The sequence below is a fragment of the Macaca fascicularis genome, chromosome 1 (genome assembly GCF_037993035.2).
Source record: "Macaca fascicularis isolate 582-1 chromosome 1, T2T-MFA8v1.1".
In the NCBI taxonomy this organism is placed as follows: domain Eukaryota; kingdom Metazoa; phylum Chordata; class Mammalia; order Primates; family Cercopithecidae; genus Macaca; species Macaca fascicularis.
In genome coordinates this window covers 196,784,945-196,797,692 of record NC_088375.1, presented here as the reverse complement: position 1 = coordinate 196,797,692, position 12,748 = coordinate 196,784,945, and the positions used below count along the sequence as shown (strand labels likewise).

The window sequence follows — 12,748 nt, the reverse complement described above, 5'->3', positions numbered from 1 at the left end:
GGTCTTAGCGAGGATGTGCTTGCGTGAGCACGTCTTGTGTGTGTGTATGTAAATATTTACGCACAGCTTAAGTGAGTCTGTGTGCCTACATCTATGTTCAAGTGTCTGAGTGTGTGTCTGTATGTGTAAGGGCGTGAATGTGTGTGTCGCGGGAAGTCTGGGAATGCTTGCATATGTGCGAATGTGCCTCTCCAGTTAGCGTTGCGTGTGTACCTCTGGGGGGGCTGGGGGTATCGTGTGTAAATAAGGGTGTTTCTGGGGGGCCCAGACGTGTGTGTGCGACTGTGTATGTATATTAAGTGAATTGTAGGTGTGTGTAAAATGAGAGTCTGGAGGAGAGAGAGAGAGAATGTGCGTGTGCATGTGTGTGTGTGTGTGTGTTAGGGTGTGTTTTCCTGACCTCCATTTCCTCCCAAACCTTTTCCTCTCCAGGAAGGTGGAGGGGGACGTTTCCCCCTTTGCAAGTGTTACAGATTCTATCCAAGGACGTGAACAGAAGGTTTCCCAGCACAGAGCGTCCTGAAATTACTTTATATTCCCCCCCTCCTTGTTTCATCTAATCAAAATAGCAGCATTAGGCTCACCCATTCTCCCTGCCCACCCCTCAGCCCTGGGGGAGGGAGCGAGGTGGGCCATCTTGCCTGACCCCCTTTGAGAGCACCTTGCAGGCCTGAGCCAAGGAGCTGTCTCCCAAATCTCCTCTTTCCTCGGCGGCCCATGCTTCAGTGGCAAGAGCCAGCTGCCTCCCTGCCTGCCAGCAACTGCCAAGCTCTTCCAGAACCCACATCTAGGCCCGGCCTCATTTACAAATATGCAAATTTGCATCTTTTCTGGTATGCAAATGGAGACATGACAAATAACTAATTAGGGTCAAAAGAAGCACTCTGAACCAATTAGTTGTAGGGTCTGTCCCTTTCTCCTGGGAGAAGACTGGGCCTTCCTGCTCCCTTCCCAGCACTGACTCCCAAATGCCCACATACTCTGGCATCCTGTCTGGCTGGGGCCCTGACTGTGAAGAGCATTGAAACAGAAGTCAGTGCATGGGCCTCCGTCTTAACTCTGACCTATCCATGTGACCCCGGACTCACTTGCCTGAGTCTCAGTCTGTTCCTCTGTGAAATGGAGCAATGACAGTGACTATCTTGTCCCTAACCATCCACCCCAGCATAGGGAGACTTGGGAGAACTTGGATGTAAATAGCCTTTGAAAACTGTACTACAGGCCGGGCGTGGTGGCTCACACCTGTAATCCTAGCACTCTGGGAGGCTGAGGCAGGTGGATCACTGGAGGTCAGGAGTTCGAGACCAGCCTGGCCAACATGGCATAACCCTGTCTCTACTAAAAATACAAAAATTAGCTGGGCATGGTGGTGGGCACGTATAATCCTAGCTACTCAGGAGGCTGAGGCAGGAGAATCATTTGAACCGGGGGGGGGTGGAGGCGGCAGTGAGCCGAGATCACACCACTTCATTCCAACCTGGGCAAAAGAGCAAAACTCCGTCTTGGAAAAAAAAGAAAAGAAAACTGTACTACAATTTGTCTGATAGGCACATCACTTGTAATCTTACAAAGTACTTTCTGCCCTTGATCTCATTTAATCATCCCATCAACCCTCTGAATTAGATGAATTCAGTGTAGGGACAGGATGGCAGTAGGTTTCATTCCACATGCCAACTCTGGCCAATTATGAATGGTGCTCGGAGTGGTGTGTTGAGAAGGATTCAGAGGCCAAGTCTAAACTGACCAGAAAAGAGAAAAGAGCTCTTAGTGACATTTCCCATGGGCAAGTGTTTGGATTCTGGGAGGTCATGTGCTGCATACTTACCTACCATGAAAGATACGGAATTTGGAGCAGGAACCTGGATTCCAGTCCTGTCTGCTCCCTTGATTAAGTTACTTATCCTTCCTTAGCTCAGCTTCCTAGTATAAAGCAGGGAAAATAAAACCTTTGTCTTAGAGTTATTGTAAAGATGAGGCAAGGGAAACTTAGGCAAAAACTCTTTGTCATCTGGGAGGGGATGTCCATTTAATTGGCATGTCAGTAGGGCAGGTATATTGTCCCATTTCACAGGTGAGGAGCTTGAGGCTTGGAGAGGGTGGATGACCTGGAGAAGAAGCTGGCAGCATCGCCAGGCAGGCCTGCACGGCAGCTGGGGCTGCTTCTCTCTGTGCCACTACAGGATCCTGGCTCCCTCACACCACCCCCGTACTGATGCCCCACGCGGGCTGCAACAAGCCCTGTTGGCCTGGCTCCACTTCTGGGTGTGAAATTTGGCTGAGTTGGCACCTGGTAGAATGGAGCAATTGCTATCCTGGAGCCTGGGGCCTGGGACAGGGCCAATGGGCAGACCAAGTGTTGGTGGGCGGATCTGACCAAGGGTTGGTGGGTGGGCCTGGTGGGCCTGGCCAGAGAACTCGCCAAAACTGGACAGCTGGCAGGAGTGGGGCAGGAGAGGGCCTGGCTTGAGGACAGCTACTCAGGGAAGCTGAGACCCAGGGCCTAAGCTCAAAACAGAGCCCACAGCATGGGTGTCTGCCTGGTTGCTGGCGTGCCTGAGCATGTCGGCCGGTGTCTCCGAGCTTGTCTTTGTGTGCATGTATGTGTCTGAGGGTATGCTGGGTGCGCGTGTTCTTATAAATGTGGGTGCATGTCTATTAGTGCAAGAGCAGGTGCACCCAGAGTAGTTGTGCACATCTGTGTATCAAGGTGTATCTGTCAGTGTGAGCCTACACATCTGTGTATAAGCGAACTTCTTGCATGCATACATCTGTCAGTATCCGTGTGTGTCTGTGCATTTCTGCCTGCATCTGCACATGCCTGCTTGTACACTGTCCACGCAGGTAGGTCCACACTGGTGTGTGTCTGATGACCTCTGTCAGTATCTGCAGACATGAGTCCATGCTTTCTGTTAGCATCTGTGCAAGTGTCATCTACCTCTATGAGCATGTTTGTTCTTTCCCGTGCCTCTTTGTGTCCTGTACCTGTGTGTAAATCTGCCCATGCATGTTGTGAGTGTCTCTGCAGCTGTGTCTGTAGGTTGGTGTATTTTGCAGTGTGTACATCTAGTGAGGGTATTGGTATCCACTTTGGGATGCAGGCGTGGCTGTCTCAGGTTGAGCAGGATGGAATCTTCCCTGTGTCTGCAGTGGCTCCAGGTCATCACTTCCGTCTTTGCGCTGTGGCTGAGGTCTCCTGGACTCCCATGTTCCTTTCCTCTGCTTGAAGGGAAGCTTTGCTCGGGGGTTTCCCAGGGTGCTGCCTCTGACAGGACTGGACCCTGGTGTCCCTGAAGGAGGACACACTTTGCCCTTTGGACTTATTTATCCCTCCTCTCACTCTTTCCTCATCTCATCTCCTTTCCAAATTCTTTTCTTCTTTCCATTCCTCATCCTTGTCCCTTTTTTCTCTCCCTCTTTCTTTCCTTCTCTCCTTCCTTCCCTCTTTGCAACTCGCTTGAAGAGACTGGGTCTTGGGCTGCTGTCGAGTGACAAATGACGTTTCAGAAGCCACACTTCAACCTCTGGAGAGGGGTCCCCACTCCCGCCCCCATGCAGATGCAGCTCCAGATCCACCCAGGCTCCGGGGGCTCTGTAAATTAAAGCCATTGCATGCCCCACTGCATTTTAATCATCAGCCCCCAGCAGTAGCTCCGAGTGAGAACCCATGACCTTTTCTCCTTCCCTTTTGAGAAGCCCTCTCCCACCGCTCCTATAGTGCTGGCAAAAGGCAGCTGCACTGCCTGCTGGAAGACCTGCCAGCTTGGGCTTCAGAGTACTTCTGCCTCAGCTCCACGACGATCCCTTCTGTCATCGTGGGACCTTTCCTGGGATTTGATTTAGGGCAACGCTTCCTCCTGTATGTGTTCTGAGTCCTGCCTTCCCTGGCTGGTCCTCCTTGCTTAGTCACCCAGATCATTCCCAGACAGCTGCACCCTGGATATGGCTCCTCTCATGTGCTGCCTGGAAATGTCCCCTCTCTTCTCACCTGCTGAGAGGTCCTTCTGGGCACGGACTCGGGCAGATTCATCCCTGCCTGCCCAACAGTTCCCTAGCCCAGGGCCTGGCCCACTGCAGTGCTGAAGGATGATTCTGGTAAGAAACAAGATACCCCAGCTCACATCTTGCAATGATTATGCCTCCCCCACCCTCCCTTCTCCTTGTAGTTCTCTCCCTTCACTGATGATTTTGGATGCAATTTAAAATAAAAATATTGATTAAAAATGGAAACTATATAAATAAAAATAAAAACACTTAACATCAATGTGTCATTTGAGCTTTAACATGAAGAGAAAACATGTGAAGATAACAATTTGTGGACGATTCCAAATTAGCATGAAGTTCTCAGCTGGTAAGTATCTTGACTTTGTTCCCCTCTCTGGGGGTCTGTGGAATCCTGACCAGGCAGGTGGTGCAGTAGAGTGGGAGGAACTTGGCTTTGGTCTTGATAAGCCTGGGTTGAATCTCCCACTTATGGGCTTTCTGAAGCTCAGTTTCCTTATCTGTGTAAAGGGGAGAAAGGCCCTACTTCATGGGGTGATTGTGAGGCTGATAGAAAAGGGCATAGAGGGGCCAGGCGCAGTGGCTCACGCCTGCAATCCCAGCACTTTGGGAGGCGAGGCAGGAGGAGTTCAAGACCAGCCTGTCCAACGTGGTGAAACCCTGTCTCTACTAAAAATACAAAAATTAACTGGGCACGGTGGTGGGTGCTCGTAGTCCCAGCTACTCAGGAGGCCAAGGTGTGAGAATTGCTTGAGCATGGGAGGCAGAGGTTGTAGTGAGCCAAGATTGCACTACTGCATTCCAGCCTGGCCAACAGAGCAAGACTCCATCTTAAAAAAAAAAAAAAATCAGGTTGGTCTCGAACTCCTGACCTCAGGTGATCTGCCCGCCTCAGCCTCCCAAAGTGCTGGGATTACAGGCGAAACCCCACCTCTACTAAAAATACAAAAATTAGCCGGGCATAGTGGCAGATGTCTATAATCCCAGCTACTCGGGAGGCTGAGGGAGGAGAATCGCTTGAACCCAGGAGGTGGAGGTTGCAGTGAGCCAAGATTGCACCATTGCACTCCAGCCTGGGTGACAGGGCAAGACTCTGTCTCAAAAAAAAAAAAAAAAAGAAAAAAGAAAGAAAGAAAATGGTGCACAGGGCCAGAAGCAGTGCCTCGTGTCTATCACCTTCAGAAGACAGCCAGAATCCAACCACTCCTTCCACAGCCACTGCCATAGTAGGGGTTCACGCCCAGTGGTCTATTCTCTACGCAGCAGCCACAGTGATCCTGTTAATTAACATTTAAGTCATAGCACATCACTTATCTGCTCAGGGCCTGCAGTGATGCCTATCTCATTGGGAGTAAAAACCAAGGTCATCATAGCAAGCTCAAGGCCTCACATGGTCAATCATCCCTCACCCCAGGGCCCCCATCCCTGTCTCTACTGTTCTCCCCCATTGCACCTCCCTTTAGCCCCACTGCCCTCCTGCCCTCCTGGCTGTTCCTGAACATGTGAGGCACTCTCCTGCCTCAGGGCCTTTGCACACACCATGCCCTTTGCTGGAATGCTCTTCCCCCAGATATCCTTGTGCCTCCCTCCATCACCCCCTTCAGGTCTTTACCCAAGTGTCCCCTTCTCCGTAAGGAAGACCCTGTTCTTTCTGACTTACCTTTATCTGTGGCACTTGTCACCATCCAGTATATATATATTTTTTGCTGACTGATTGTCTATGTTGCTTGTCTCTCCCCGAGAGAATGTGAGCTCCTTGAGAGCAGGGATGTTTTGTCTTTGTTTTCACCATCTGGAACAGTGCCTGGCAAGTCACGGGCACTCAATAAATATTTGTTGAATGAATGAATTGCTCATCATTTTGGAGGGTGCCAAAACATAGGAGCAGCTATCTTCCAACTTGGGCAATCGGAGGTCAGCGTTCTGCAATTCTGAAAGGGCATTATTTCAGTATTACTTCGTTAGGGAGGCAGTGGGGGCCCTTGGGAGGAAACCCCAGGGTCCTTCCGCTTGGGGCAGCCAGCTCAGGAGGAAGTACCAGGTGCTGGTTCCTGACTCAGCGGAAGAGTCGACAGTGTGTTCTCACGGAGCAGCCAGGCATCAGGGATCCTGCTCCCTGGAAGCCTCTCTGTGCGCTCCCTGCCCCATGGCTGCAAGCATATCCAAGTCTAAGGCGGGCCTTCTAGGAGGCTTGCACTCAGCCAGGCCTCTCCATGGTAAGGGCACCAGAACCCGGAATAAACTCGGATTAAGGTAGGTATTTTAGTCGGTGCTGGAAAGTTAGGGGAGGATTAGCTACCGGAAGAGCACGGGCGGGGCACTGCAGGCCCAGGGAGCAGCGTGGGCAGAGCTGAGCAGGTAGGAGGCTCTTGGTGCACTGGCTGGGGAGGGACAGGCAGCGAGGTGTGGCTGGAACGTGTCTACTTACCTGTGAGAACCTCCTGAAGCCAAGATTGGGTCTGCTCCATCTTTGCCTGTCCCTGTAGTGCTTACAATGGTGCCCGGCCCTGAAAAGTGCCATTGACGTCGGCTGTGTGGCCTGTTCAGCTCAGGCCAGGAGTCTAGGAATTGGGTGGTTTAGGCACCTCTGATGGTGCATATCAGACCTCAGAACAGGCCTTGGAGAAGACGGGGTGGGGGTTTTGGCTGGGAGGATGGTCTAATCTGTTTGGTTGTTGCAAAAATAATTGCAGTCTTGCCGTTAACTTTGGTAAAACTGCAATTACTTTTGCACCAACCTAATACCTTTATTTCCTTTTTCTTTTTTTTAAACAATGTTTTGTAATCTACCTTTATTTTAAAAGTAGTTTCTTCCAAGAGGGGCACAAGGGTTTCTCCAGAGCTAGAGATGAACCCAGGTCAGAATGATCTCCCTAATCTGGACACATTCATGGCTAAATATGGCTTTGTCTGAATTTTAGAACAGGGTTCTTTACTTTTTTCTTCCTTTCTTTTTTTTTTTTAATGCCATGAACTTCTTTAGCAGTCTTCTAAAGTCGTGTTTTTATTCTTTGTTATTATTATTTTTTAGAGACAGGGTTTTTAGAGACATTATTTTGTAGAGACAGAGCTCTGTTGCTCAGGCTGGAGTGCAGTGGCATGATCATAGCTCACTACAGCCTCTAACTTATGGGCTCAAGGAATCCTTCCACCTCAGCCTTCCAAGTAGCTAAGGCTACAGGTGCGTGCCATCACTTTCAGCTAATTAAAACTTTTTTTTTTTTTTTGGTAGAGGTGGGATCTCGCCATGTTGCCACACTGGTCTTGAACTCTTGGCCTCAAGTGATCCTCCCACCTCGGCCTCCCAAAGTGCTGGGATTACAGGTGTGAGTCACCATGCCCAGACCAAAACAGTGTTTTTAAATGCATAAAATGAGATACATAGGATTACAAAGTAATGGTTACGGTTCTAACCATAGATCCCAAGTTAAAATGGCCAGTTACGCTCTTTTCGAGGACAAATATTCCAGCCTTTGAAAACAGAGCACAAACCTTGGCTTCTCCTCCTGCACACTGGAGGGTGGGGTTGGGGGAGGTGTTTGTGCATATTTTTGCAGGGCTGTCCTGGGGGTGGAGATACGATACATGTCTGAGAGGCAGAGTTTGGAACCCTAGGGGGATGCCACTTGGAGGCAGGTGGCTGGGCTGCCTGGGGGAAGGGGTGAGCACCCCATTTCTGGAGGTGGTAAGCTGGAGGCCCATCTGTCAGGGATTCTGGGGTCAGGCTGGGGTGGGTGATTTCTGCCCAGGTGGGAGAGGATTTTGATTGTGAATCTAGGAGGTACCCAGGGCCGTAGGATCTTTCTCTTTTGCCAAGCCCTGAGTCACCCCGGCCGCCCTGGGAATCTGAGAATGGTTACTTTGTGCTGGCTTCTGCCCGCCAGGCCCATAGCAACGAATTTACCCCAGTGCCATTTCCAATTTGCCTCAGAACCAGTAATTGATCTTGTTCTTTGGAAGACAATGGCTTCAGGCTAGGGAAACACCTCGCTCCTCTGTCTGGCTTCCAAAACCATTCCTGGGGAAGGGGATGGATTGTAAACCGTATCACCCATCCTCCCCCAATAGCTGTGCAGGGTTGCAGTTCTGAACCTAGCATGGGGTCCCTCCTTCCTTCCTCTGTGGCACCCTCACCCTCCCTGGCAGCTTCAAGGTCTTCAACATCACCCGACAGCCTTTGAAATGGTCCAGTCCAAATCCCCTGTGTGGGAGCATGGATGGGGTCACTGAGGCCTAGAGAGGGCAAGGACTTTGCCTAAGTCACATAGCCTCAGGGTAGCAGGGCGGATTGTGGAACCTCAGCACTGACTCATCCTGCTGCATCTCGAGTAGGGAGAGCTGGCAGTGGGAAGGCAGCCCCGGGTCTCCTTTGACAAACACATCATGCTTCCCACCTAAACCACCTCCGTGGGTGGGGAGCTGGGGACTGGTCTATTAGCTTTCTCCCGCTGTCCCCCGAGGGTGCATTTGTCTGTTTTGCATTTTTTCCGGGCTGTAGTTAGACAACTCCCGGTCCTGTGGGGAGCGCTGCAAAGAGAAAATGTCAGGGCGACATGCCGCCAAGATAACATTAGCGAAATATCAAGTCTTTTATGATGTCAGGAGGGATTCCTTCCCGCTGCCGAAGCTGCCTAATGACATCATAAAATAGGCCTGCGGCAGCCGCAGTCCCCCTGAGTCATCAATCAGCCCCGCTCGTGGAGGGCCCCAGCCTGCACGTGGGGTGGGGGTGCTGGATTTTAAACTCAAAGGAGGCCCCAACCCAGCAGCACTGTGATGAACTGAGGGACAGAAGACACCCACAGCTCCCAGAAAGGGGCAGCCTCCTGGTGGCAGGGCCCCTCCATGGCTGACCTGGACACTAGGGGACAGGCATGGCTCTGAGACCCCTCGGAGATCTTGAGGCTGAGTTGGCTGCCATAGGAAATTAATGCCTCCCGGGGAGGACCGCACCCAGCCTAGAGTACCTCCATGGTGCTCAATGAGAAAAGATACCCAAGCCCAGACTTCTGGTTTGCTGAGGGCTGACCTGTCTCTTGAGGGACAGACAGGACTGCTGGGGCCACGGACCTCATCATCTGGTGCAATGAGACCAAGAGTCACCCCACTGGAGACAGACAGAGGAGGTCTTTGGCTCCTTTGAGGCTGGCGTGTACTCCTGCATGTTTTGTGTGTACACTTGCGTGTGTCCATCTAGCTGTATAAATGTAGGAGTGTCCGCAGCACGCTGACAAATGGGTTAGTCCGCGTGTGTACAGTCTGTGTATACACACTCATGCCCGCATGCCTACTGTCCACCGCTTGCATTTTTGTGTGTCTGAGTCTACAGCTGCCTAGACACCCCTCTCCATGTCCACGTGCTTGTGTTTAAGCGTGTCAAAGTGTCTGCAGGTGTGGGGAAGGAGCTGTGGAAGTGGATAAGGAGGATTGAAAGGAGAAGGGGGATCCCAGAGGGTGAGTGGGTACGTGGGGTGTAGGGGTGCCAAGCATGTCCACTCATCACGCTAGGCTGAGGACGTTGGCTGTGTTTTGGAATCACCTGGGGAAGTTGTAAAATCTACCCATGCTGCAGTCTCCCCTTAGATCAATGAAATCAGGACCTCTGGAGCCAGGGCCCAGCTACTGGCATTTTTTAAAGCCTCCCCAGACGATTGTAAAGTGCCACTGGGGTTGAGAACCAGGGGTGTACTGAAGCCTGGCTATTCTCAGTGTAGTCTGAGGACTCATAGCATCAGCCCACCTAGGAGTTTCAGAGAAATGCAGAATGCCAGGCCCTGTGCCAGACCTCTTGAGTCATAATCTGCATTTTCATCCTACAATCTGTATTTGAATAGGATCCCCAGGTGATCTGTACATCCATTAAAGCTTGAGAAGAGTAGAGTGGTGCTTCTCCACATGAGCAGGCAACAGAACGTGTTTTAACAAACCCTCCGGGGTGATTCTGTTGCAGAATTTCTGATTCAGTAGGTCTGGGGTGGTGTCTAAGAATGTGCTTTTCTAACGAGTTCCCAGGTGATGCTGATGTGGCCAACCTGGGGCCTACACTTTGAGAACCACTGGTATGATTGTAGCATATGAAGGAGGCGGACGGCTGGTGGGGGGAAAGGCAGTGGAGGCGGGGGTGTTGGGGAGGGAAGGTGGAATGGAAGGGGAGAGGACAGCTCAGGCACCTGGGAAGATCATGTCCCTCGAGAGTGTGCCCTGTCATTGTCATAGGGTCTTGATTTTCCTGACTCTTGGGTCAGGCCAGGGATGGGGCTAGTAAAGGGAACAAGAAACATACAGAACTCTCCCGAGAACTGCCGGCATTTATCCTCTCCTTTCTAGTCCCCGCAGAGCCTCTCCCACCCCTCGTTCTGTGCAGTAAAAGGATCCAGGGCTGGATACTTCTCTGGCTCCTGAGAGCCCCAAAGACGCTGGCCCTCCCTGAGCCTGAGCTCATCAAAATGCTTATATGCCTTCTTGGGGGGTCCAGCGCTCAGAGGGGTCTCAATAATCAGGGTACCCATGTGTCCAGTTTGCCTGTGACAGTCAGTTTCCGATAATCATCCTTTCATTCTCAAAAGTTTGCATGATAAGCCATATGGCTCCCTACTAATAATGGTTACCGAAATGATGAAAGTTCGGTTGAGGTAGAGGGGAGGAGGCTGAGAGGGTGCGGTGTGGGAGGGGACTGGGTGTCTTCCAAGGGAAGCCCTCTGGAAACCTGCCTTCCAGGGCCCCTCTGCCTTGCCTGGCTTCCTTGGGGAGGAATGGTAAGGAGGGCCTTTCCCAGGAGGGGTCAGTAATTGGGGGGAGGGGTCTCTCCTATGGGGCGGCCAGCCTTGTCTATCCGCCGGTGTGGAGGCAGGAGGTGGAGTGGGGGTGGCGGTGGGAGCAGAGGACGGGCAGGTACAGGCTCAGCTGCAGCCCCTCTCTTGCCTGGGGCCAGACCGTAGTATCAGTACCTCTTTTGCCTGCATCTCCGCCCCAGGAACCTGAGGGCTGGGGGAGGAGATAGGGATCAGTGGGAATACCAGAGGTGTGAGGCAGGCATGACCTCACCCAGGGTGTGCCTGCTCTCTGAGCCCTGCCAGGCCACCCTCCACCCGCTCCCAGGTACCCCTAGGCCGGGTTAGACAACAAGCTTCAGCCAGCCATGGCAGGGGCGTCCCAACGCGCTGGCTGGGTCCCAGCCAGGCTGAGGCAGGGAACTGGGTAGCCTAGTGCTACCCAATACTTCGTCTGGAAATAGCCGATAGTGAACCAAAGTGGATCTTCTCCCCCCGTCCCTGCAGGGTCCCTGGGGGCTGGTGCATTTGGGGGAACAGCAGGGAAGTAGAGTTGGGACTGGGGAGAGCAATTTAGGACTGGAATTTTGCCAGAGACTTGTGGTCCAGAAACAAGGGAAGTCAGTACTTTCAAATGACCAGGGGAACTGGGAGACCTGTCTCAGCTTGGGACGGGGGTGAGAGTCAGGAAGAAGTTGGTCCAGCAGTGTGGGCCAGTAGAAGAATGCCACTGTGTGCCCAGTGGTGTGCTCATTGGCATTAACTTGGAAATCACAGGCAGAAAAGCCAGAGGAGGCGGTGGGAAGTATTTACCAAGCCACATACGTTAAAGCACCTCTTGGTAACTTCCGATTCCGGATGACCCCAGAGATTCACATGTGGTAAGGTGGGCTGCTAAAGTCAAGTGGTTGACACGGGCTTGGTGGAGTATGGGTGGCCCCCTAGAAACTGTGAGGCTCCTGAAAATGTACGGGGAGGGCTCTAGGAGAAAATGCTCCCACCCTTGACTATCTGCTGAATGGGCCCGAGCCTCCTGGCTAGGGGCCCCTCCCAGCTGCCCTGTCATCACTCAGCAGTCCCCATTTATGCCTGAAAGCACACTCAGGCCCTCCCCACACATGCTCTCCTATCCCCATCCCACTTGTCTACAAGCGCACCCATGCCACCCCTGCATACACTGGCGCCCACCACCTCCATGCACATCCCACACCCGAAAGCACAGGGAGGCCTCACCCAGGAGCTTCGCACAGAATGTGCCCTCCAGACATCTTTGCATAATGAGTGAACCCATCCATCTTTGAGCCGTGACCTTTTCTGGCCATGCTCCTTGTCTGTGGGTTCAGAGTCCCAAACCCAGCAGGGAAGAGGGGGCAGACAGCATTTGCCCCAGGGCTAAAGGCTATAACCCCGCTCTCCAGAACATCACCTGGTGGTGGCCTTCCCCGCCTTGTGGATCTGAGCTGCTATTCAGAGCTCCCTTCCCCCATGTGCCAGGGACCCCTGGCTGTATTTCTGCCTATCGTCCTCTGAGTCATTTTTTGTTTAGCAAATGTTTCCTCGGCTTTCTGTGTATCTGGCCTTCTACTGAACTCTGGGGCCCAGAGACCAGGAGAATAGTTAGCTCATCCCTTCCAAAGGACACCCAGTGACTCTGGGGCTTGGCAAGACCCTCAAGCTGGCCACCCCTCCATTCTGGGATTGTATCCTTCCTGGACCCTTCCCCCACCTTCACTCCCACTTCTGTCCTCACACTCACACACTTTTCTGTACCATGTGACAACCACTGTCCTCCTCCTTGCCATTCTGCTCCACCCCTCCTTTTCTTTCTTCACTCTGCTTTGGCTGGATGACAACACCTGGTGGCCTGGTTGTGTCCTCTTGGTTCTGGGACAGTGGCGGGGGTGCTGTGGAGGGTCTCGGACCCTTCTCTGGCAGCTGACACTCCTGTTTTGGTGCTGGGAGGAGCAGAGCCAGTTGGA

General features: G+C 52.3%; 1 long non-coding RNA gene across 2 annotated transcripts in view; it reads left to right on the top strand.

Moving 5' to 3' along the window:
- The window catches only part of LOC123569198 (uncharacterized), a 73,806-nt gene extending 69,554 nt beyond the window's left edge, over positions 1-4,252 (top strand). Inside the window, exon 4 of one of the 2 annotated variants that reach the window (XR_006692809.3) lies at positions 2,072-4,252. This is a non-coding gene — a long non-coding RNA (uncharacterized lncRNA). The remainder of the gene's footprint in view (positions 1-2,071) is intronic. The other variant, XR_012422334.1, reaches the window with a different exon arrangement.
- Positions 4,253-12,748: the final 8,496 nt, after the last annotated feature.